The 27454-nt window shown below is 45.2% G+C and overlaps 1 protein-coding gene across 1 annotated transcript in view; it reads right to left on the bottom strand.

The window, feature by feature from the left end:
• LOC135911934 (uncharacterized) overlaps positions 1-25004 on the bottom strand; it is a 111210-nt gene extending 86206 nt beyond the window's left edge. The window contains exons 1-2 of the mRNA XM_065444285.2: positions 24856-25004; positions 24063-24125 (exon numbers count right to left, since the gene is read on the bottom strand). The gene's annotated coding sequence lies outside the window, so the exon portion shown is untranslated. The remainder of the gene's footprint in view (positions 1-24062; positions 24126-24855) is intronic.
• Between the last annotated feature and the right edge of the window lie 2450 nt (positions 25005-27454).

Below are 27454 nucleotides of genomic sequence, written 5' to 3'. Positions count from 1 at the left end.
CAAAGAAAACTTCAAAGAAAAGAAAGTGATTCCCGAAACCGATATTATATTTACATTGTCTTGGCGGTTTGTGCCGCCAAGCTCTAGCTATTATACTGCCTAACGTCCTACCTAAGTTAAAGAAGAAGAAAAAATAATAAGAAACAAAAAAAACTAACGATGAATTCCCGTAACGAAATTTTCTGACCTGTGAACATTGTTTTTGTACGTCTACGTTTTTTGTCGTTTCCCTACTTTTCTTGCACCAAATTGCATACTATTTACACAACGAAGCTTACCAGCATTGTAACCACGTCAACGTAACGACGTTCTACTGGAAGCTTTTAGGAGAAAACTAGGCCAGTCGAACGATCAGTACTTAATAAACAAGGCGGAAAGTGAAACGAATGTCACGCCGTTATCACAATGCCCAATCACGGAGGCAATAACAACGTCAAAACGTTGTTTCCCTGAATTTTAGTTAGGCGGCAGCACCTCCTTGACGGTTTCTATGTATATAAAAGGCGCGTAAACTCATACATGCAGCTGGTTCGGCAAGTTCTCGTAGTTTCTTAATCTTATGGCTGCTATTTTTGCTTATTTTGCGCGTTCTATTGGACTTCACATTAACTGAAACATGAAAAGAACTAATGGCAACATCGAGAGCTTGAGAGCGCTTGGTCGTTAACAGCATGAGTAGTGTGTGGCATACCTTATCAAACGCTTTCGCGAAAGCGTTCGATAAAGTATGCCACACACTACTTATGGCCAAACTTTTAGCACTGAACTTAGACATTAAATTACTAACATGTAAAGAATGCTTTCTTAACAATCGACTTCACTATGTCACGGTTGACAATCACGATTCTTCACCATGGTATCTTTCATCTGGCGTGCCTCAGGGCTCAGTTTTAGGTCCATTGCTTTTCTTAATATACATTGATGATCTACCAAGTTGTGTTTCTTCTTATATTCACCTTTGCACCGATGATTGTGTTAAATATCGCGAAATATGTAGTGAGCACGATGAAATCATATTGCAATCTGACTTATGTTCCATAATGGACTGGTGCGATAAGTGGCTTATGGAATTAAACGTTAATAAATGCAAATTAAAGCCTGTTTCTCGCACCAACAAAGGCCACCCAACTTATAAACGTTAATGTAGTACACTCGAACAAGTTTCATGCTATCGTTATCTCGGAATCAATATAATGTCTGGTCTAACATAGAAAACTCACGTGTCACCGTAATAATTATTAACGTAAATCGAATTCTAGGATACTTACGTCGAAATTTCAGTAAGTCCCAAACAGAACCATGATTGCGTCTTTATAAAACGCTTGTGCGCTACAAATTAGAACATGCCGCTGGTGTTTGGAATCCTTACCGTGATAACCTTATTAATGCACTGCAACTGATTCAGTATAACACAACACGTTTCATACTAGCCGAATATTTTCGTACATCCACCATAACAGCAATGATAGCCAATTTAGCGTTGTCTCAGTTATCTATATGCAGAAAAGTTTTCCGCTTACGTCTATTTCAAGAAGTCTACCATCATCATCATCTAGACACTGAGCTCATAACTCCACCTACGTGCTTTTCATCGCGGGTCGATCACATTATTAAAGTGGGGTATGCATCCTCTCGCACAAACACATTCCTACACCCTTTCATACCAAGCACCTCCTGGGACTGGAACCACCTTCCTGCCAATCTCGTGTCCATCACAGATCATGCTTTGTTCAGACAATCCTTATTTGCATTTTTTCATTGTAACTAACTGTGCATTTTTGCCAGTCGTTTTGCTTGTATCACGCTGTTCATTTTTTGTTTTTTTGTTTTTGTTTTTTGCTTTGTTGATATTTCTTCTATTCTGCCTTAATGGTTTTTTGTATTACCGCTTCTTTTGTATAACTTTGTATAACTTACCGTTCCTTTGTAAGCACTCCCCTCTACAATCCATCTATCTGCATTTTAGGGTATTTAGGATAAATAAATTAATTAATTAAAACCTGTGAGAAAGCGAGGCTTTAGAAACCACCAAGTGCAACATCTTCAGGAATTAAAAACAAGACAGGAATCACTTACTGTGGGTCAACAAAGCAAAGTCATAAAACAATGCTGTGATTCATACCACGAAGACAAAGGAGCGCACTTGGGCACGCGCGCACGGAATTTGGGTGCCTGAAGAGAAGAACCAAAACACGCGTTCGCAGCGTCGGATTTTTATATTTACTCGCTTAGCACCATACCCAGAAATAAGGGACATTTCGCTCAATTTCCTTTTTTTTTTTGCCATCACATGGCGTATCAACCTCAAAGATTTCGAAAGTCGCGTCATTACGTATGCCATGAAGCACGACTAAAGAAAACAACTAAGAATGACGCACAACTGAAGGAAAAGAAGCACACCCAGAGGCCGACGCCTACCTTCGGTACATGGAAACGAGTACGCTTATGTATCAGCGTGATCTCGGAGATGGCCAACTACTCTCTGCACTAGCAATGAATCGACGATTTCGCTAGACACTTCGTCGGACAGCGCGTCGGCATTCCGGAGAGATGTCTGGCGGAGATAATGGCTCCCGCGAAGCTTCCGTCGAATATGTTTTTCATGGCCGTGTTTTCTTTTTTTTTCTGCAACACCGTGACCATGGTCTTGCGGATAAGTCAGGCTTCTGTTTCGTGGGTTTCCTACAGAACCGGCGTGACCCATTGTTTAGGAAGCTTTAACTCGAGCCTTTCTCCAATACCGTCTACTCAAATGCATGTAAAAGGCAGGAATGCTTTTATGAGAAAACCGCTAAACCGATTTGAATCAAATTTGTGGCCTTTAAGAGAGAAAGTTAAATTGCAGTGACTGCACGAAATAGAATTTTGATTTATACAATGCAATTTTTCACAAGTATTGCAGGAAGTCAGTAAACTTGAATAAAATAATAGAAACATGAAGTTCACAAATCATCAACTCAGCCATGCAAAACAAATGCGCACTTCTCTAAACTGCATGCTTTGGAGCATGAAAAACGAACAACCTTTATGCGCAAATTTTCAACTTATGTGTATTTCTTGCAATATTTGCAACGGTGTTGCTAATGCAACATTGACAAATTAATTAGTGGTATATACCAGGGTGGCCTATGATGTATCATTGCTGTCCGCTTTAGATGTATTATTAATTGCAGTTAGCAGAATCGCAATATCGTTTTTAGTTGCTGAAGTAGATTTCTACACGCCAGTTTTGTTTCTTGGAATTTTGTCAATTTTTTCAAGTTTGCGTACAGAAAGTAGACAATGTAAATATAATATCGGTTTCGAAAATCACTACATTTTAACCTTTTCTTTGAAATTCAAAATAATTCATAAGTTTTTGTGCAGTGGTTGCTCTGAAAAGCGATTGCCAGTTCCGCCTGTATATGCACAGGAGCCCCCGAGCTAAACAGTAAAAGAAATCAAGATTATACTGCGGTACACCACATCCGCAGGTAATGGACTCCAAAGGACGATTGTTATTAAAAAAAGGAAAGAATTAAAATTGTTACTGCAGAACTCATCTCACCATGACTGTCGATAGTAATGCTTACCATTCGAGAGTGCAGCAACGAACTATGTTTCTGAAGTCACGTTTGTTTAACATCTCTAAGTTCATTCTGAGACTTGCGTTGGTTTGGTAATGTTTGGCCTAATCCAGTATCCTATCATGTTCGTATAGCATTCACTTGCCATAGTAAGGCTTGAAGAGGGTGGCTTGACGACAACTGTATGAGGTCGACAGACTCATACACAAGACTCGGCACAAGTGTCGCATAAACACGCATTTCCTATAACACAGGTGCAGAGGCAAAAATATTGCTTCGTAAAGTCTTCAAAAAGTTTCGTCTTAACAAAGAAACCCGTTTTCAAAACACGTTATAGGGATTTGTTATCAAAGGTACGTTATATCTAAAGTGCAAAGAAAGCTTGGAAGCACGTTCGCATGTTCACGAAAGCACCCAGGTTTTCTTGTACGGAAAGGTTGGTGCAGATAGAAAGAAATAAAACAAGAACCCTTACTAAATGATGGATGGATGTATGGATGGATGGATGTATGGATGGATGGATGGATGGATGGATGGATGGATGGATGGATGGATGGATGGATGGATGGATGGATGGATGGATGGATGGATGGATGGATGGATGGATGGATGGATGGATGGATGGATGGATGGATGGATGGATGGATGGATGGATGGATGGATGGATGGATGGATGGATGGATGGATGGATGGTAGGAATAATGGATGGATGTTATGAGCATCCCCTCTGAAACGGAGCGGGGCTTGCGCCACCAAGCTCTTGCTATTATACAGCCTAATGCCCTACCTAGGTTAAAAACGAAAAAAAAACATTATGAACTCCAACAACCAAATTTTGTGACACCCTATTACGAACTTTGCTTTTGCGAACTTTGACCTGCGTTTTGTAAAACGCCACCTGACGGAAACTGCCTGACTAAGCGGCGACAAAGCGATGAAAAAATGAAGGGGCAGGTGGCTTTAAACCTTCTAACGCACGCTTTCGCTATTCGTGATTTTGACCTGCCGCTGTTCAGAGCGCTCGGCTGCCTCTTCGACCGGCTGCTGTTTTCAAAAATCTGTCTACCACAATAGATTTCGCGACCTTCTTATGAAAATTGCGATTTTCGAACGACTTTCTTGCCATTTGAAGAGCTGCTGCTGCAAGCAGCTGAAAGCTGAGTCATTGAAATTGATAAATCCCTGGGAATATACCAATCCATGCGATAGTTTCATCGCAAATTGCTTTCTACTAGCAAAAAAAAGGCCTCCAAAATTTGAACGTCTCAATAGACTCCCTACTTCAAACTTCAGCGGCAATTCGAAACAGGTTTTCGGCCTAAGTAACGGTAGTGCTTGCATGACATGTAGGGCAAGGCGCGTAGAGCCCATTTACAGGACAATATTCTGAAACAAGTCTGATCACGGCCGCAGACAGACCTGTGACGCATCAGAGGGTGCTAAGAATACCTGGGTCCGGACAGGCCGCCATTACAATCTGAACTTGGTTACGTTTAACGCTAGAACGTTATCTAGCGAGGCTAGTCTAGAAGTGCTATTGGGCGAATTAGCGGGCCGTAAATGGGATATAATAGGGCTCATCGAGTTTAGGAAGAAAAAAGAAGCATATACAGTGCTAAAAAGCGGGCACATCCTGTGCTACCGGGGCTTAGCGGAGAGGCGAGAGCTAGGAGTCGGATTCCTGGTTAATAAGGATATAGCTGGTAACATACAGGAATTCTATAGCATTAACGAGAGCGTGCATGTCTTGCTGTGAAACTTAATAAGAGGTACAAATTGAAGGTCGTACAGCCCTACGCCCCGACACCCACTCATGATGACCAGGAAGTTGAAAGCTTCTATGAAGACATGGAATCAGCGATGGGTAAAGTAAAAACAAAAGACACTATACTGATGGGCGACTTCAATGCCAAGGTAGGCAAGGAGCAAGCTGTGGACAAGTCAGTGGGGAAATATGGCATTGGCTCTAGGAATAGCAGGGTAGGGTTATTAGTAGAGTTTGCAGAACAGAATAGTATGTGAATAATGAATACCTTCTTCCGCCAGCGGGATAGCCGAAAGTGAACGTAGAGGAGCCCAAATGGCGAGACTAGAAATGCAATAGACTTCATACTCTGCGCTAACCCTGGCATCATACAAGGTGGGGACGCGCTCAGCAAGGTGCGCTGCAGTGACCATAGAATGGCAACATGTCGAATAAGCCTAGACTTGAGGAGGGAACGGAAGAAACTGGTACATAAGAAGCCAATCAATCAGTTAGCCGTAAGAGGGAAACTAGAGGAATTCCAGATCAAGCTACAGAACAGATATTCGGCTTTAACTCAGGAAGAGGACCTTAGTGTCGAAGCAATGAACGACAATCTTATGGGCATCACTAAGGAGTATGCAATAGAAGTCGGTGGTAGTTAGATAGGATTTTAGTAAGCTATCGCAGGAGACGAAATATCTGAATAAGAAATGCCAATGCATGAAAGCCTGTAACCCTACAGCTAGAGTAGAACTGGTGGAACTTTCCAAGCTAATCAACACGCGTCAGACAGCTGACATAAGGAAGTATAATATTGCGAAACAGTATTTGCGATCACGAAGAGGCGAGCAGTGTGAAGACGAGACGACGATTAGAGGCTAGCGAGGGCTGTTGCCTCTTGGCCAAGTGCGGCGTATTTTCTTGTAAATATACTTGTATATAGCTTTTCGTCTGCGTCTTCCTACTTAACAATATGGGTAGAATTGAACATGCTCTTAAAAATGGAGGAAGCCTAAAAGCCGTGATGAAGAAACTAGGAATTGGCAAGAATCAGATGTATGCGTTAAGAGACAAATCCGGCAATATCATTACTAATATGGATGAGATAGTTCAAGTGGCTGAGGAGTTCTATAGAGATTTATACAGTACCAGTGGCATCCATGACGATACTGGAAGAGAGAATAAATAGTCTAGAGGAATTTGACATTCCACAAGTAACGCCCAAAGAAGTGGAAGCTATGCAAAGGGGGAAGGCAGCCGGGGAGGATCAGGTAACAGCGGATTTGTTGAAGGAGGGTGGGCAGGTTCTTCTAGAAAAACTGGCTAATCTGTATACGCAATGCCTCATGACCTCGAGCGTACCGGAATCTTAGAAGAACGCTAACATAATCATAATCCATAAGAAAGGGGACGCCAAAGACTTGAAAAATTCTAGTCCGATCAGCTTACTGTCAATACCCTACAAAGTAGGTACCAAGGTAATCGCAAATAGAATCAGGAACACCTTAGACTTCTGTCAACCAAAGGACCATCCAAGATTCCGTAAAGGCTACTGAACAATCAACCATATTCGCACTATCAATCAGGTGACAGAGAAATGCGCGGAATATAAGCAACTCTTATATGTATAGCTTTCACCGATTGCTAGAAAACGTTTGATTCAGTCGAAACCTCAACAGTCATGGAGGCATTACGGAGTCATGGTGTAGACGAGCCATATGTAAAAATACTGAAGTATATTTATGGCGTCTCCACAGCCACAGTACTTCTACATAAAGAAAGAAACAAAATCCCAATAAAGAAAGGCGTCAGGCAGGGAGATACGATCAATCCAATGCTATTCACAGCGTGTTTACAGGAGGTATTCAGAAACCTGGATTGGGGAGCATTGGGATTAAACGTTAATGGAGAGTACCTTAGTAACTTGCGATTCACTGATGATATTGCCTTGCTTAGTAACGCAGGGGAACAATTCCAATGCATGCTCACTGACCTGGAGAGGCAAAGCAGAAGGGTGGATCTAAAAATTAACCTGCCGAAAACTATAGTAATTTTTAACAGTCTCGGAAGAGAACAGCAGTTTACAATAGGTAGCGAGGCACTGGACGTGGTAAGGGAATAAATCTATTTAGGGCAGATAGTGACAGCGGACCCTGATCATGAGAATGAATTAATCAGAAGAATAAGAATGGGCTGGGGTGCGTTTGGCAGGCATTCTCAGATCATGAACAGCAGGTTGCCATTATCCCTCAAAAGAAAAGTGTATAACACCTGTGTCTTACCACCACTTAACTACGGGGCACAAACCTGGAGGCTTACGAAAAGGGTTCTATTTAAATTAAGGACGGCACAATGAGCTATGGAAAGATTAATGATGGGTGTAACGTTAAGGGGATGAGAAGAGAGTAGCCTAATCAGAAGAACAATAGTGGGCTGGGGTGCGTTTGGCAGGCATTCTGAGATCATGAACAGCCGGTTACCATTATCCCTCAAGAGAAAAGTGTGCAACAACTGTGTCTTATCAGTACTAACGAACGGGGCAGAAACCTGGAGGCTTACGCAAAGGGCAATTGAGGACGACGCAACGAGCTATGGAAAGAAGAATGATGGGCGTAACGTTAAGGAATAAGGAAAGAGAAGATTGGGTGAGGGAACAAACACGAGTTAATGGCATCTTAGTTGAAATTTAGACAAAGAAATGGGCATGGGCAGGTAACGTAATGAGGAGGGAAGATAATCGATGTCATTAAGGGTTACCGACGGGATTCCAAGCGAAGGGAACTGTAGCAGGGGGTGGCAGAAAGTTAGGTGTGCGGATGAGATTAAGTAGTTTGCAGGGACATGGCCACAATTAGCACATGACCGGGGTAGTTGGAGAAATATGGGAGAGGCCTTTGCCCTGCAGTGGGCGTAACCAGGATTATTATTATTATTATTATTATTATTATTATTATTATTATTATTATTATTATTATTATTATTATTATTATTATTATTATTATTGAAGATGGCTTCTATTATTACTTATTCGCGAAAGTGGAAGCTCTCCCATAGAAAACGCGCGTGTTCGCAGGGGTAGCTGCTGGAGGCGCTGTTCCGCGAAGTACCTAGTTCCTGTTCATGGTATGTAAAATGCGCCAGGCTGCTGGCTTATCCACGTGAGTGGGTATGTGCCAAAGAGTAAAGCCATCATATTCGGCGGCAGCAGCGTCGGTCTATTGTTTGCTTCTCCTCGTTACAATGCCGCAATCTACAATTAATTAACCCTACCTTAAGGCGTTCAAGCCTTCAGTGTGTCTTCGCGGTTCTTTGGCGTGCTGGGTCCCTCATTCCAAGGAACGCATTACACACTTCATCGTTAATGGAGACCACGAGCCTACCAGAGTCGCGACTGCCCGTGACACCGTCCCGTGACGACGTTCAAGCATCCTCACTGTGGCTCTATGGCAGGGCTGTACTCGTGATCTCTTCCAAGCCATCGCCAAGCTGACACGACAGCTCCAGAATGAGACTAGCACCTTGACAAGCGTCACCGGTTGTTCCGTACTTCGACCTGACACTCAGGCTGAGTTTCGGCCGCTCTGTCTTGGAGTTCCTAAGAGCTACTGCTTCGATGCTGCGGTAAGTATGAGCTGCAGCCCTCCAACGGAAAACTACAAGTGAAACTTCAAATCCGGCGCGTGCCTAGAAAGAATGAATGAATAAATAAAACTTTATTTGACTATACAGAGAGTGATCTCGTTTGTCGGCGTCAGCACTGCGATCGAAAACACACGCTTGCAAACAAAGGTGTATTTCTTAAACGAGTGAGCTTGTAGGTGCTGGACAGGGGATGGCCCTCCACCCTTAGCTGGGTAACCCTTTGTATAGGTGCACAAATTCGCATTTATAAGGTACATTGTAACTAATATATTATAAGTTACATTGTAAGTAATACAAAATATAAGGTACGTTGTAACCATTATATTACAAGGTACATTGTTACCAATATAAAATAAAAGGTACATTGTTACCCTTGAAAAATGTGCAGCTTTAGAGGTTACGCTGTAGTCCTTTACTTTCTAAAAGCAAATGTAACCTCTAAAGAATATGTTAAATTTTGGGGTTACTTCAGTAACTTATACGGATATTTTCTTCTTGATTGCATTCTATTTTTATAGCCAAACTAGAAAATTTGCACTGTTCCACTACAAGATATTGCCATCTCAAATTGGGGCGATATTGTCATGCCTCCAGCTGGCTATGTTCTCACCTCAGATTATAGTTATGCTGGTGTTTAAATTGTGGGACTATAAAATAAGAGACTTTCACTGTCAATGCATTTCAATAAAGCTTTAATGAGAGCATGTAATTTGCTCGGACTGGTATCGACCCAAACATTTTTCTTTCAGTCCCATAATTCAAACTTCTACATGACAATCTGTGGCGAGAAGAAATCAGAGGCAAGTGATAGGCATCAATCGCAATGTTGGCCCCATTCGAGATGCAGAACATTTTGAATCATGACGCCATAATAGATTTTATAGGTTAGCTATAACAATACAGCGCAATCACAATAAAGACATCTGAATAAATAGCCGAAGTAATCCCTAAATTTAACATAGCCTTTGGGGGACAGTTCCTGCTTGAGAGCCAGTATAACTCAGCTGTAAGTTTCTAACATATACTGCCTCTGAGTTAATGTCCCTCTAAAATATGTGGAAGCCAAAAATACCTTCAGTTCCTAGAGTATTACATACTTGTGCAGAAAAGCCACTATTTATTAAAAATCCATCTTCCAAAGGCAAAAAATTACTTGAAGTACACTCAATGAAGAAAAACACTTGGGGAAACAACATATGCATGAGTATTGTAGATTAGCCATAATAATTTAGTTCAGGTGAGCAAAAGCATACTGCGAAGCGCTGCTGGCAATAATATTGTGACAATGAGTTGTTTTAATGAAGTTGAACGCAATGTCATTATTTCACTTCCTAACTATGCACCTAGCCTTTGTAATAAGCTGTTCCGTTTAATATTCTGTGAATTTTCTCGAAACATAAGTTGGAGTACTCTCAGGTACAAAATTCTTTATTACAAGGTTTTTGTTCAACAAGGTCTGATACAAAAATACCATCCATGAGACCTCCCATATACAGTCATCGAAGCACAACTGTGTGAAATGACAAAGATCAGAATTGATGCTATTTAATAACTGCAATACTAGATTTCTGCATAGGCACAGAGATATATACCGATCTGCTCACTGAGCAAAGGGCAAATAGAGTGCATTACATTTTGCAAAACAACCATCTACGTGGGTGAATTAAATGCTTAAGCTATGTTTATAAGAAATTCTGAGGTCTATGAATACACAAATGAAATAAAATTAACCAGCCTTCACCACAAGGGAGAGGAACAAATGACTAGAGCAAGTAAATGCACTGCTTGTGACTAGAAGTAAACAATGTATGACGTGAAAAATACAGCTGCTTGTGGTGTAAGCCTCTCCCACCTTTGGAGCTAACCAGCACCATGGAAGTTGCTGGAACTTGCTGAACGCGCTGTCCATGCAAACCATTCCTTATTCTCGGCCAGCTGGATCGACAGCGTGACAGTGACGAGGCGCTGCGAATCACATGAACCGGCATTCGTGAAAATACAGGCGTTTTCCGGCTTTCAATACGACGTCTTGTATTGGATTCGCGATATGAAGGCCTTAGGTTATCGTCATCCTTGGCGATACCGCATAGGTTGGCTGGTTACATCGAAAGGACCTTGCTTTGCCGCCGAGGTATGCGACAAACTTGAAACACGTCAAGCAGCGCTACTGTCATGAATGGATTGCAGCTGATAGCTTGTGCAAGCCGGCTGCCTCGTGCCCTCTCTGAGTCCGACCAGCGCAATTCGACGCATGGAGCTCCTTCGATGCTGCGACAGGAAGCAGGTGCGCTGCAGGCCTCCAGCCGAGTACAAGTGGAAACCGAGTACGAGGGGAACCTGAGTACGAGTGGAGTACAAGCCAGGTAGTAAACTTCATAGTCGCATACCATTTACGCAACGAAGCTTGCCGGCATTGCTATCATTTCAACGTAATGACGTTCTACTGGAAGCTTTTAAGAGAAAAGGCAAATTGAATGATCGGTATTTCTGAGACAAACCCAAAAGCGGAACCAACTTCATACTAACATCTCAGTGCCAATCAGGGAGGCTATACCAACGCAAAAACAATGTTTTCCTTAATTTACGCCAGGTGGCAGCACGCCCTTGATCGCTTTTTTTTACAAAAGGCGCGTCAACTCAAACGTGCAACTGGTTCGGCAAATTCTTCTACTTTCTGAATATTGGGCCGCTTATTCTCGCTTATTTTGCTCGATATATTGGGCTTTACATTTACCAAAACATAAGAAGAGCTATCCGCAACATCCAGAGTTAGAAAGCGCTTACTCGTTAACGGCATAATTTAAACCTGGTGAAGAAACGAGGCCTATTAAACCGCCAAGCGCTACATATTTAGGAATTAGAAGCAAGACAGGAATCTCATTCTCTGAGTCAAAAGAGCCGAGTCATAAAATAGTGCTTTAATTGATACCATCACCACAAAGAAGAGGACTTCGGCACTAGCGCTCGGAATTTGGGCGTGTGAACAGAAGAACTAAAGAACGCGTCCGAAGGGCCAGATTTTTTATGTTCTCGCTTAGCACATATGAAAAATGTGTCCCGCTCTTGGCTAATCCCCACGAATGAGAAGACTAAGGTTTTTATAATCGGCAGCAGCAGCGTGGGTGTAGTATTGTCTGCTTCTCTCCGTCACAATGGCGCAATCTAGAATGAATAAACCTGCCTTAATGCATTCCAGCCTTCAGTGCCTCCTCGTGGTTATTTCTCGTGATGGGCCCCTCACCACAGCCCCCCGAGACGATGTGCAAGCCTCCTCGGCGGCTTTAGGATGGTGCTCCGCAGCTAACCCCTTCTATGCAATCGCGAAGCTCACACAACAATTCCTGCTTATGACTATAGGGCCTTCGCATGCATCTGCGGTTCCGCCGTACTTCGACAACACACAGAGGCAGAGCTTATGTTATGGGACCCGTCCTGCCTAGGAACCCTATGTCCGCTTTCCATGGCGAGGATAGCTAGTGGCAACATTCAGAATTTGAGAACGCTTACTCGTTAACAGCAGAATTTAAACCTGGTGAGGAAAGGAGGCCTTCGAGGTCGCCAAGCGCTACACCTTTAGGAAATAGAAACAAGACAGGAATCCCATTCTCTCAGTCAAAAGAGTCGAGTCATAAAATAATGCTGTAATTCATGCCAGGAACACAAAGAAGAGGACTTGAGCTCGGGCGCTTGAAATTTCGTGGCGTGACCAGAATAACTAAAGAACGCGTTCGGAGGGCCAGATTTTTATATTTTCTCGCTTAGGACGTATGTAAAGTGTACCCAACTCTTGTCTAATCCCCACGAGTGAGTCTAAAGAGTAAGCTTGTCATCATCGGCAGCAGCAGCGTGGGTGTATTATTGTCTCCTTCTCTGCGTTACAATGGTGCAATCTAGAATAAATTAACCTGCCTTAATGCATTGCAGCCTTCAGTGCGCCCTAGTAGTGTTTTCGCGTGATGGGTCCCTCACCACACCGTCCCGAGGCGACTTCCAAGCCTCCTCAATGGCTTTAAGGCAGGGCTGCGTCGGTTCTATGCCATCGCTAAGCTGACATAACAATTCCAGGTTATGACTGGGCCTTCGCATGCATCAGCGGTTACCCCGTACTTCGACAACACACAGAGGCAGAGCTTCGGCCCCTCTGTCTTGGGCCCGTCCTGCCTATGAACGCCATCTCCGCTTTCTTTGGCGAGGATATCCTGCTGGGCACTTCTTCGACGTCCAAAGCGCCAAAACATATCGTCCATACTTCCTTCGTGTACAACCGGCTGCCGTGACTACCATAATGAACGCGCTGTCCATGCACACCATTCCTTGTTCCTCGGGCAGCTGGATCGACAACCTGGCAGTGACGATGCGCTGCGAATTACATCAGCCGGCTTTCCCGAAGATGCAGAAGCTTCGCGGCTTTCAAGACGACGCCTTACTTTGGTTTCGTGATATGAATGCCTTAGATTATCGTTACCCTTGGCGATACCGCGTAGCTTGGCTGGTTACAGCAAAAGGACCTTGCTCTGCCACCGAGGCATGCCACAACTACGAACACGACAAGCAGTGCTCCTGTCATGAATGGATGCAACTGACAGCTTCTACAAGCCGGCTGCCTTATGCCTGCTCTGAGTCCGACCAGCGTGAGTCGATGCACGTAGCTACTGAGGGCCACTGCTTTGATGCTCCGGCAGGAAGCAGGTACGCATCAGGCATCTGAGTACAAGTGGAAATTCAAATCTGGCGCCTGCATAAAACCGAAAGCCAGTTTTGAACACTATTTGTAGCTGCCGTCAGATGGCACAGCCTCCTGGGAAACTTCGCCATACAAAAACTAAAAATAAAGAAAGGAAGACGCGAAGTAAAGCTCCTGAAGTGGCTGATGCAGGAGCCAGGTCGTAAAGTGCATAGTCGCATACCATTTACACAGCGAAGCTTGCCTGTATTTGAACCATTTCGACGTAATTACGTTCTACTGGAAGCTTCTGGGAGAAAAGGCAAATTGTACAATAAGTACTTGTGAGACGAACCCAAAAGCGAAGCCTTGATGCTAACTTAGCAATGCCAATCACGGAGGCTATACCAACGTCGAAATAACGTTTTTCCTAATCTGCGTTAGGTGACAGCACGTCCTTGACCATTTTTTTTGTTTTTTTACACAAGACGCGTAAATTCAAACGTGCAGCCTGTTCGGGAAATTCTCCTAGTTTCTCAATATTGTGCCGACTCTTCTCGCTTATTTTGCACGATATATTGGGATTTTCATTTACTGAAACATAAGAAGAAGTAGCGGCAGCATCCGAAGTTGGAGAGCACTTACTCTTTAGCAGCATAATTTAAACCTGTTGAGGAAACTATGGCTTCGAATCCACCAAACACATGTTTAGGAATTAGATGCAAGACAGGAATCCCATTCTCTGAGTTAAAAGAGCCGAGTCATGAAATAATGCTGTAATTCCAACCATGAACACAAAAGGGGGACTTGGGCACTGGCGCTCGAAATTTGGGCACGTGAAGAAATTAGGAAGGCGTTTGGAGGGTGGATTTTTATATTTTGTCGTTTAGCGTATGTAAAATAGGCCCAACTAAAGACTAACGTTTTCATCATCGGCCGCAATAGCATGGGTGTATTGTCTGCTTCTCTCTGTTGTCAGGGCGCAATCTAGAATCACTTAAGCTGCCTTAATGCATTCCTGCCTTCAGTGCATCCTCGTGATTTTTTCGCTCGAATGGTCCCTCACCACACCATCCCGAGACGGCGTCCAAGCCTGCTCAGCGCCTCTAGGGCAGGGCTGCACCGGTGATCCCATTTACGCCATCGCTAAGCTGACACAACAATTCCAGGTAATGACTAGGGCCTCCCGATGCATCAGCGCTTCCGCCGTACTTCGAGAACACACAGAGGCAGAGCTTCGGCACCTCTGTCTTGGACCCATCGTGCCGTCAGGCCGTGTTTGCGCTCCTGTAAGGAATGGATTGCACCTGATAGCTACTGCAAGCCGGCTGCCTTATATGCCTGCTCTGAGGCCGACCAGCGCTTAGAGTTTCATATTACTATAACTTGAGAGAAATCTGGCGCTGCGATAATTCAACTATCATGGGAATGAAGGGAAGTACGGGCTACGGATTGGTATTCTGTTGACTTGCGAACAATTTACAGGTATTTTTTGGCTGTTTTGGGGTTCGCTCAAAGCGCAGATCCTATAACCTACATTGGTACAGTGCGACGCAAAGCTCTCTGCCTTTTTTCTGTCGCTCGAAGTGGCTATTGAGCGCTGGGCCAGCGGCTGGGCCGCTGTTTGTGTCGCAGTTTGGTGTCGAAGCCCTGATGAGAAAGCGACGGTATCCTAAACGTTGAAAGAACGCATTTTAGCCGCTTTGGCGTTGGTCTGTTATGTGAGATAAGTTGGCGCTGTAGCGTTACGTGCTTTTTGAAGCCCAGAAGAGTAAAAATAAGGCCCTCCTGATACACGACAGACAGTTGTATTTCTAGTGGCTTGAATATCAAATTTGATTGAGGGCTTCATTACGCATTCCTCTTTTATGTGGTGATTGAAATGTGTGTTTCAGGACATTTCAGAACACGAACTTGCTTGTGGTATGAAAGGTTGCCGCTTCCTGACTGTAGTCTACTGTCGCAAAATGGGTAAGTGCAAAGTCATGCCATAACAGCTGCTGGCGCACGCTTCAGTAGCGGTACGTCAATATAATATATAACGAAGCACACTCGTAGGAGGCTACCAGCGTCCGACCTTGCACTGCAGCAGATGTGCTTATAAGCATGTGAAGACGTCCACCAATCACGAAAGCCGTCTCACATCTCATATCCACTTATAAACACTCTTTGGGCGGTCTGATCGCAAACAGGAGCGCGCGAAGCAGTAGGAACGACCCCGCCGAGCTGAAACGCCAGCAGTTTCGAACGGCGCGACCGTGATGAGGCCCTTTCACTTCGATCGCAGCGCTGCCATAGTATTTTTCGCCGTTGCGCTCCTCACCGCAAATCATGCGCCGCCCCAACAGCACGCTCAACTCAAACGTATTCTAGTATACTCTAATTCCTATGTAGGTTGAGGTAACGCTCAGGAGAGCAACCGTAGACACATGCGACCCTCTAGCGTATTTATTTAGAAACTCTACGGACCTGCACAATTCGACGCAAGGAGCTTCTAAGGGCCACTGCTTCGATGTTGCGGTAGGAAGCAGGTGCGCTGCAGACCTCCGACCGAGTACAAGTGAAAATTCAAATCTGGCGCGCGCTAAACGCGAAACCCACGTCTCAACAACATCTGTAACTTCCGTCAAATTGCACCACCTCCTGGGGAACTCCTGCTTACAAAAATAAAAACAAAGACCGGAACGAAACAGACAGGAACAGAAACAGTAACGAGCAATGTCGCGTACCCTTAACAAAACGCAGCTTGCCAGCATGGCAAAAAGTACAATGTAATGACGTTCTACTGGAAGATTATGGTAGAAGAGGCCAATTGAACCATCGGTACTTGTGAGACGAGCTCAAAAGCGAAACCAACTTTATGACAGCTAAGCAATACCAATCACGGAGGCCGTCAGAACTTCAATGCAATGTTTTTTTTTAAGCTACATCAGGAGGCAGCACGTCCTTGACCACTTCTTTTTATAAAAGGCGAGTAAACTCAGACGTGCAGCTGGGTCGCCAAATTCTCATAGTTTTTCAATATTGTGCCGGCTATTCTCACTTATTTTGCGCGATATATTAGGCTTTACATTTACAAAAACATAAGGAGAACTTGTGGCAACATTCAGAGTTGGAGAGCGCTTGCTCGTTAACAGCAAAATTTAAACCCGGTGAGGAAACGAGGCCTTCGAAACCGGCGAGCGCTACATCTTTAGGAATTAGAAACAAGACAGGAATCCCATTTTCCGCGTCAAAAGTACCAAGTCATAAAATAATTCTTTAATTCATATTATGAACACAAAGATGCGCACTTGGGCATTGGGGCTCGGAACTTAGGCGCGTGAACAGAAGAAATAAGAAACGCCTTCGGTGGATGGATTTTTCTGTTTTCTCGCTTAGCACTCATGTAAAATGTGCCCGACTCTTGGCTAATCCCCACGAGTGGGTCTAACGACGAAGGTTTTCGTCATCGGCAGCAACAAAGTTGGTGTAATGTCGGCTTCTCTCAGTTACAATGGAGCAACCTAGAAAGAATTACCCTCCTTAATGCATTCCAGCCTTGTGTGCGCCGTCGTGGTTCTCTCGCGTGATGGGTCATCCACCACACCTTCCCGAGACGACGTCCAAGCCTGCTCAGCGCCTCTAGGGCAGGGCTGCACCAGTGATCCATTTTACGCCATCGCTAAGCTTACGCAAAAAATTCCAGGTCATGACTAGGGCATTCGCATATGCACCAGCGGTTCCGCCGTACTTCCACAATGCACAGTGGCCCTCGGTCTTGGAACCGTCCTGCGTTGGAACGCCATCTCCGCTTTCCCTGGCGAGGATATCCTCCCAGGCGCTTGATCGACGTCCAGCGCACCAAATGATACCGCCCATGATTCATTCGCGGTAGAATCGGCTGTCGTGACTACCATAATGAACGCACTGTCCATGCACACCATCCCTTGTTCCTTAGGCAGCTGGATCGATAGCTTGGCAGTGACGAGCTGCGAATTACATCAGCCGGCATTCGTGAAAAAACAGGCGTTTCGCGGCTTTGAAGACGACGCTTGATTTGGTTTCGCGATATGAAGGCCTCATGTTATCGTCATCCTTGGCGATACCGCATAAGTTGGCTGGTTATAGTAAAAGGACCTTTTTTTGCCACCGAGGCATGCGACAACTACGATCACGTGCGTCAAGCAGCGCTCCTGTCATGAATGGATTGCAGCTGATAGCTTCTGCAAGCAGGCTTCCTTATACTTGCTCTGAGTGCGACCAGCGCAATTCGTCGCACGGAGCTTCTGAGGGCCACTGCTTCGATGCTTCGGCAAGAAGGAGTTCCGTTGCAGGCCGACAAGATAGAACCGGACCTTCTCGAGGAGTCATGGCTAAATGCTCTGACTAGCGCCGAACTACACGACCAGTTATGGGCTATCCAGCGGGCCCGGGCGGCTGTGGAAAGGCTGTGCCTCACCGCACATAATGTCCGGGTGGCCTGAGCCCGGGCTGGCAACCTCGCAGGTCCTTTCCCCAATAAAGTTTTTTCCGTCCGTCCGTCCAACCGAGTACAAGGGAAAATTCAAATCTAGCGCGTGCCTAAAAGCGATACCCACATTTGAACACTATTTGTAGCTTCCGTCAGATGGCACCACTTCCTGGAAAACTTCTTACAAAAAAATGGAACAAAGACACGAAGACGAGAACGAACGCTCCTAAAGTGACTGACACAGTTGACAGGTCGTATTTGCATCGTAGCATACATTTACACAACGAAGCTTGCCTGCGTTGCAAATATTTTAACGTAATTAGGTTCTACTGGAAGCTTTTGGGAGAAAAGGCAAATGGAACTATCAGTATTTGGGAGACGAACGCAAAAGCAAAACCAAGTTCATGCCAACCTAGCAATGCTAATCACGGAGGCTATTACAACAACGAAACAATGTTTTTCTTAAGCTACGTCAGGCGGCAGCACGTCCTTGACCGTTTCTTTCCACAAGAGGCGCGTAAACTCTAACGTGCAGCTGGTTCGGCAAATACTCCTACCTTCTGAATACTGTGCCCGCTATTCTCGCTTATAGTGCGCGATATGTTAGGATTGCATTTACTGAAACATAAAAAGAACTGGCGGCAGCATCTGGAAGTGGAGAGCGCTTACTCGTTAGTAGTACAATTTGAACCCGTTGAGTAAACGAGGCCTTCGACATCATCAAGCGATACATCTGTTGGAAGTAGAACAAAAGAGGAATCCCATTGTCTGAGTCAAAAGGGCCAAGTCATAAAATAATGCTTTAAATAATACCATGAACACTAAGACGACGCTAAGACGTGCACTTAAGCACAGTAGCTCGGAATTTGGGCGCGTGAACAGAAGAACTAAAAAAATGGCTGTGGCTTAGGTAAGGTTAAGCCCAGGATGCGAAGCATACTAGCCTTTATTTTAGTTGTTAAACCACTGTTTAGCCTGGTGAACTGCTGTTGCTTGGCTATATTTGGTTCGGCTAGACGAAGAAACAACTCATGCATTACTTCTTCGCCTTCAAGAGTGGAACGCGACAGCGTTCCCGTCGACCCGCCAAGGGGTGTAAGACAATGGGCTACAGGGCAGCGACTACGCGTCCCGCATTGGACGCGGTGAGCGTCGAGCAAAGCAGCGTTCGGCGCGGCAACGAAATGTGCGCCTGAGCAAGAGACGCACGCCTTAGAAACAGCGCGTTTCTAAGGCAACACCGCATTCACTAGAGGCGCTTTTGTACCGCTTTGAAGCGTTGTACTCGTGGCTCAGTGGTAGCGTCTCCGTCCCACACTCCGGAGACCCTGGTTCGATTCCCACCCAGCCCGTCTTGCAAGAGTTGAGCCAAAGCCACTTCTCCTCTGTCGTGACGTCACGGTGTCACGTGATTTCATGGTCACCGCCGCGCCTGAGGAGCTGGGTTGAGCCCTCGTAATATGCTTCGCATAAAAACGCGTTCGGAGGGCCACATATCTTATTATTTTCTCGCTTAGCACATATGTAAAATGTGCCCGACTCTTCGCTTATCCCCACGAGTAGGTCTACAGACTAAGGTTTTCATCATCAGCAGCAGCAGTGTTGGTGTAATGTCTGCTTTTCTCTGTTACAACGGAGCAATCTAGAATGAATTAACCTGTCTTAATGCATTCCAGCCTTCAGTGCGCCCTCGTGGTTCTCTCGCGTGATGGGTCCCTCACCACACCTTCTCTAGACGAAGTGCAAGCCTGCTCAGCGCCTCTAGGGCAGGGTGCACCGGTGATCCCTTTTATGCCATGGCTAAGCTGACGCAACAATTCCAGGTTATGACTAGGGTCTACGCATGCGTCAGCGGGTCCGCCGTATTTCGACAACATAGAGTGGCGGAGCTTTCGGCCCTCTATCTTGGACCCGTCCTGCCTAGAAACGCCATCTCCCCTTTCCTGGGCGAGGATATCCTCCTGGGCGCTACTTCGACGTCCCGCGCACCAAATGATACCGTCCATGCTTCCTTCGCGGTAGAACCGGCTGTCGTGATATCCCCTTAATGAACGCACTGTCCATGCACACCATCCCTTGTTCCTTGGGCAGCTGGATCGATAGACTGGCAGTGACGAGGCGCTGCGAATTACATCAGCCGGCATTCGCAAAAATACAGCCGTTTCGCAGCTTTGAAGACGATGCCTTGGTTTGGTTTCGCGATATGAAGGCCACAGGTTATCGTCATCCTTCGGGATACCGCATAGGTTGGCTGGTTACAGCAAAAGCACCTTGCTTTGCTGCCGAGGCATGCGACAACTACGATCACGTGCGTCAAGCAGCGCTTCTGTCATGAATGGATGGCAGCTGATAGCTCCTGCAAGATGCTTCGGCAAGAAGGAGTTGCGTTGCAGGCCGACAAGATAGAAACGGACCTTCTCGAGGAGCGATGGCTAAGCGCTCAGACTAGTTCCGAACTACACGATCAATTATGGCCTATCCAGCGGGCCCGGCCAGCTGTGGAAAGGCTATGCCTCACCGCACACAATGACCGGGTTGCCTGAGCCCGGGATAGCAACCTTTCCCCAATAAAGTTTTTTCCGTCCACCCGTCCAACCGAGTACAAGGGAAAATTCAAATCTAGCGCGTGCCCAAAAGCGATACCCACATCCGAACACTATTTGTAACTTCCATCAGATGGTACCACTTCCTGGTACACTTCTCCTTACAAAAAATGTCACAGAGACACGGAGAACTAACGCTCCTACAGTGGAGGACTAATGCAGGAGCCAGGTCGTAAATTGGTAAGCATTTATACAACGAAACTTGGATGCATTGCAATCATGTTAACGTAATGACGTTCTACCGGAAGCTTTTGGGAGAAAGGGCAAATGGAACGATCAGTAGTTGTGAGACGAACCCACAAGCAAAACAAAGTTCGTGCCAATCTAGCAATGCCGATCCCGGAGGCTATAACAACGACGAAAGAGTGTTTTTCTAAAGCTACGTCAGGTGGCAGCACGTCCTTGACCGCTTCTTTCTACTAAAAGGCGCGTAAACTGATACGAACAGCTCTTGCGGCAAATTCTCCTAGTTTCTCAATATTGTGCCCGCTATTTTCGCTTATTTTGCGCGATATAATGGTGTTACATTTACTAAAACATAAAAAGAACTAGCGGCAACATCCAGAGGTGGAGAGCGCTTAATCGTTAGCAGCATAATTAGAACCCGGTGAGGAAACGAGGCCGTCGACACCACCAAGCGCAACATCTTTAGGTATTAGAACAAAGCAAGAATCCCATTCTCTGAGTCAAAAGAGTCAAGTCATAAAATAATGCTTTAAATAATACAATTAACACAAAGACGTGCACTTGATCACTGGAGCTCATAATTTGGGCGAGTGAACAGAACTCTTCTGAACTGAACTGTTAAGAAGAACAGAAGAATCTGGCACTGCAATTGTTCAAGTATCATGGAAATAAAGGGAAGTACAGGCTACGGATTGGTAATTTGTTGACTGGCGAACTAGTCTACAGGTATTCTTTGGCAGTTTTTGGTTTCGCTCCAAGCGCAAATGCTACAACCTACAGAGGGTCAGCGTTATGTTGCTCGAAGAGGCGATAGCGCGCTGGGCCAATGGCTGGGCTACTGTGTCGCGGAGTGGTGTCGAAGCCCTGAAGAGAAACCGACGGCATCGCAAACATTGAAAGAACGTGTTTTAGCCGCTTGGACCTTGGTCGTCTGTTAAGTGTCTTAGGTTGGCGCGCTAGCGTTACGTGCTTTATGAAACTTCAGAAGAGTAAAATAAAGGCTCTCCTGATACAAGACGGACAGTTGTATTTCTGGTGGTTTGATAATCAAATTTGATAGAGGGCTTCATTACGCATTACTCATTTATGAGCACATTGAAATGTGTTTTCAGGACATTTGAGAAGACAAACTTACTTGTGGTAGGAAAGGTTGCTGCTTCCTGGTTGCCGTCTGCTGTCGCAAAATGGGTAAGTGCAAAACCACGCCATAACAGCTGCTTGGGCACGCTTCGGATGCGGTACGTCAATATAATATGTAATGAAGTCTACTCGTAGGAGGCCAAAGGCGTCCTAGCTTACACTGCAGCGGATGTGCTTATAAGCATGTGAAAACGTTCAGCAATCATGACAGCCGACGCAGCCTTTCGAAAGAGGGAGAGAGTTAGCCAGTGCCTGTCGTCTGCGAGAAAAGTCTCGCGTTCACAGTGAGCAGGAGTCGTAGCAGACGACAGTTGTAGCGTTCCTCTCAAAGGCGCAAAACTTTCTGCTACTACACAATTTTTATTTCCATAAATACTTGATGAGTAGTTTGATATAAGTACATGCACGGTTCTTATAGCTGTTGTAAAAATATATAAATAATTATTCCCTGATGCTAAATCGGGAACAGAATTGCAGAAGAATGCCTACTCTTAGCTTTTTACGTGAAGCGTTTTACGTGAAGCACCCAGTTTTTTATGAAGCACTCAGTTCAGTTCTCGCCACCTGTGGTCCTTTAACATCCATCGCAGCCGAATTACGTATTACGAATCGGAATCTGCGACCTGGTTATGACCTCTGAGCTTGAGTTTAGCAGCGCAATGCCATACCCACTTAACAGCGAAGATGTTAAGGGCTACTTTCCCCACTATTGCGTCCGCGTGTAGAAATAATCCCGAAGATAGTACAATGCCAGGCCAACCCGCGGCGGAGGTGACGCAGGCGTTACTCACTTCCCATACCTGGAAAGATCCCGAAGATAGGACAATACCGGGACGACCCGCGGCGGTGGTGCAGTTCGCCTTATCCTTCACACTGTGTAAAGAGCACTGAGTTTTGTTGTTGTTGTTGTTAAGCAGAAACTGGAGATAAAATTTCATAAGGCTTACGGGCCAAACATTAGCATATATAATCGCTACCTAAAACTGTTTTCGGCTCCCGCGTCCCGTCTGCAATAAGAAAAATCCGTGCCAATTACTCCTAGTTCTCTTACGCGAGGAAGAAGGAAGCGTGAATGGTATGTTGCAATGGTTTTTTTTTTCTTCCATGAGAGTACTTCCCGTAAATCTGAGTACAGTGCGCCCGAAGCGGCCGATATGTTATATTTGTTTGAAGCGGCAAGCAGAACGTTTAGATGTATTTTTTCGGGCTGCGCTTCGCAAGACCTACTGACGAAACAACCATATGCGCAAAAATACACACGAGGGATACATACTGCTTGAAGAACAAGAAAAATATTTGTTCTGCAAAGGGAACCGTACAATAACATATCAGAATGAAAGCCGACATTGCGGCCGCAATGCACACGCAGTCACAGAGAAGCGTTAAAGGTCAGTAAAATGAAATAAAGAAGAAAAAGGAAGGCATGTATTACTAAGGCATAAACACATCTCATATCCACTTATAAACACTATTTGGGCAGTCTGATTGCAAACAGCAGCGCGCGAAGCAGTATGAACGACCCCACCGAGCAGAATCGCCAGCAGTTTACAACGGCGCGAACTGGATGCGGCCCTATCCAGTTCGATTGCAGCCCCGCCATTGTATTTTTCCTGGTCGCGCGCCTCACCGCAAAGCATGCGCCACCACGGCCGCTCGCCCAACTCAACCATATTCTAGCACACTGTAATTCCCATGTAGGTTGAGGACAGCCAAGGACAGCCTTCGTAGAGACAAGCGCCACATTTCCCTCTAATGTATTTATTTAGAAACTCTATGCGCCTGTGCAATTCGACGCACGGGGCTTGTGAGGTCCACTGCTTCGATACTGCTGCAGGAAGCAAGTGCGCTGCAGGCCTCCAACCGAGTACCACTGAAAATTCAAATCTGGCCCATGCCTAAAAGCGAAACACGCGTCCGTACACTATTTGTAACTTCCGTCAGATGGCAGCACCTCCTGAGAAACTTGTGCTTACAAAAAATAAAACAGAGACAGGAAGACGCGAACTAAAGCTACTAAAGTCGCTGATGCAGGAGCCCAGTCGTAAACTGCAAAGCCACTTACCATTTGCACCACGAAGCTTGCCAGCATATCAATCATCTCAACGTAATGACGTTCTGCCGGAAGCTTTTGGGAGAAAAGGCAAATTGAACGATCAGTACTTGTGCATCGAGCCCGAAAGCGAAACCTTCTTCTTGCCAACTAGTAACGCCAATCACGGAGGCTATAACAACGTCAAACTAAAGTTTTTTTTTGAGCTTCGTCAGGTGGCAGCACGTCCTTGACCACTTCTTTTTACAAAGGGCGCGTAAGCTCAAACCCGCAGTTGGTTCGGCAAATTCTCCTAGTTTGTTAATATTGTGCCGGCTATTCACGCTTGTTTTGCACGTTATATTGGGATTTAATTTACTAAAAGATAAAAAGAACTGGCGGCAACATCCAGAGTTGGAGAGTGCTTGCTCGTTAAGAGCATAATTTAAACCCGGTGAGGAAACGAGGCGTTCGAAACCACAGAGCGCAACATCTTTAGGAATTCTAAACAAGACAATAATCCCATTCATTGATTCAAAAGAGCCAAGTCATAAAATAACGCTATAATTCATACCATAAACACCAAGAAGCGCACTTGGGTCCTGGCGCTCGGAATTTGGCCGCGTGAACAGAAAACTAAAAACGCGTTCGGAGGGCCGTATTTTTATATTTTCTCGCTTAGCACATATGTAAAATGTTCCCGAATCTTGGCTAATCCCCACGAGTGGGTCTAAAGACTAAGGTTTTCATCACCGGCAGCAGCAGCGTTGGTGTATTTTCTGCTTCTCTCTGTTACAATGGCGCAATCTAGAATGAATTAACTTGCCTTAATGCATTCCAGCCTTCAGTGCGGCCTCGTGGTTCTCTGGCGTGATGGGTCCCTCACCACACCGTCCCGAGACGACGTCCAAGCCTCCTCAGCGGCTCTAGGGCAGGGCTGCACCGGTGATCCCTTCTATGCCATCGCTAAGCTGACACAGCAATTCCGATTCCAGGAGGTTGTGACTAGCGCCTTCACAGGCATGATATGATCGGCTCATTTGTTCTTGTAAAATCGCAGGGGAGCGACCCAGTGCTAGAAAAACATATAAAGGCTGTGAAAACGAAAGTTGAGGCCCATAACGCGTGCAAATAGCAATAAAAATAAAATTCACTGAGACAATAAAATTTTTTGAGTTGTGTTTTCTTTTTCACATCACCTCACCAAGGTTCAGAAATTTTTCGGAGAGGCGAGTTCTTTCTCTCCCAACGTGGAGGCGGCCCCTTACGTGCTAGTGCTCGTTCCGACGGACATCAATAAAGTTTTTTCATCCATCCATCCGCGTAGGCTTAAAGTATTTATCTATGAACAACGGGTACTATAAAGTGCATATTTAAATATTTGGACTAATTGTGCGATACACTACGGTAGATGATTCAACTCGCTTGAAAACCAGTAGTGGGTTGCTCTTTGGCTAAGACACAAAAAAAATTGTTGATAACCTTTCCAGAATATATCTGTTACCACTTTATTTCGGTACCCTAAAAACTTGTTGAAAGGCCTTCCTTAATAATTGTTTATCCGTTAAAATGATGACGCACAGGCAGCGCATAGCGGCACATCAGTGATTGATTTCGAAAATCTACATATTAAGGCGAAAGCCAAAAGTGTCTCATACTTCCGATAGCCTTGAAAAAGAAAGGCGCTTCGACCACTCCAATGGTACAATAATCATCAGCAATGGCTGACACTCCTCCAAGCATGCAAAACATTCAATGGCTCATTTCTCTCGTAATGCACGGGCTACAAGCAGTCATCGAAGTGAAGTGCACAGTGCATACATTCATTGGAATCACGCATACAACGTAGAGAAATGCTGCGCTGCTCAAATGGTACAAAAATTCACGTGACCTTCTCAACGGATGATACCCCTCTGAGGCTGAGGCTACAAGCGGTCAGCAAAGTGAAGCGAACAACGCATACATTAATTGACATCACCCATACAAAACACAGAACAGCATAGTTTTCCATCCCCCGCTGAGAGGATACAACGAAAGGTCGGAAAGAAACGTCGTTAGCGCGAGTCTGACTCCTCTATACAATCGCGCGAAGCCGCAGCTAAGCGTCATAAAGGAGCTGAAGAAGCCGAACTGCGAAAGCAGCAATTCGACGATGCGAGACGGCGCTTAATCAAGTGTGCAGCAGGCTTTCGCCTTCACATGTTACAGAAGTGTAACAAGCTACCGATTTTATTATAATTTTCTTTTTTTAACGATAAAGCTTTGCAGACCACTAGGCAGAGTGGTCGCGAATCGCGAACGTCGCAGTAGACGGGTTTGGCGGACGCCGTAGGGACGCGTTGTTGCCGGCGCTTGTGTGTTGAAACGGTATGCGACGTCGCCAAAGCGCGCGCCCGCGCGGGCCTAATCATCAAAGCAATCTGCGATGTTTGCAGAGAGCGCGTAGTGCTGGTAGCTTCTTATGCTCTGTGCTTTCGTCGTTTCTTTTTGCAGGCATACCAGCAGCGCCATAAAACACACACGAAAGAAAGGAACACTGACACACACGGACAATCGCTGCTTACACGTTGAAGCGACATGTGCATGGAGGTCAATTGACTGGCGGATGCTGCCACGATTCCCCATTCCAGCTTTTTTGCAGACAGTTTCCACTGTCACCGAGCTATGCGTGTTCATGTTTACCAGTGCGTGCACGTGAAACCGTGCTGGTTAGTTTAGTTAAAACGCGTTGACGCGTTGGTCGTTGGTTTGAATCCACGATAGAATGTGTAAGCGTGACTGAACAAGGACGTAGAAAGAAGCACACACACAAAGATAGTAGCGCTATCTCCGTGTGTCTGTTCCTTTCTACGTCCTCGTTGAGTCACGCCTACGCATTCTATCATTGTTAATTTAGTAAGTAAGCGAATGTTTACAAGTTTATACGGCCGATAAAACTACTATCCTTACTTCGTAAAGCTATCTACTAATTTGCTATCGCAATCAATGCATCGCCTTTCCGGCGGAACTGCGAATTTTTTTAATGAGCCATTGTGTCCACCACTTAGTTACGACGTCAAATCCAGAGAAGCCTCTTTTGATAACTTACCCATTCTTTTATTTCTCTAAAGATAACTCAATGATCAGTGAACAGACGAACGCTGAAGTCTATTACCTTAGCGCACTATGGTGTCGTGCTAACAAAATTCAAGTCTAAATTCCTTGAGTCGCGGGTAAACGAATCAAACTAGACGGATTCGTAAAAATTATAAGACTTCAGATTTTAAACTTGCGGCTAGCACTTACCTTGTTTCAGCTTTCCTCGTCTTTTAGCCATGTTCGATTGTTCTTATACCAAGAAATTGTCGACAGATACTTCAAATAATGTGTAGTTTTATGTTTATGTTAGCCGCTGAATAAATAGCCATACAATTGCTGGATGCTGA

This window comes from Dermacentor albipictus, chromosome 9, assembly GCF_038994185.2.
Source record: "Dermacentor albipictus isolate Rhodes 1998 colony chromosome 9, USDA_Dalb.pri_finalv2, whole genome shotgun sequence".
Taxonomy (NCBI): domain Eukaryota; kingdom Metazoa; phylum Arthropoda; class Arachnida; order Ixodida; family Ixodidae; genus Dermacentor; species Dermacentor albipictus.
The sequence above is the reverse complement of the archived record's forward strand: the minus strand, read 5'-3'. Positions and strand labels throughout refer to the sequence as shown.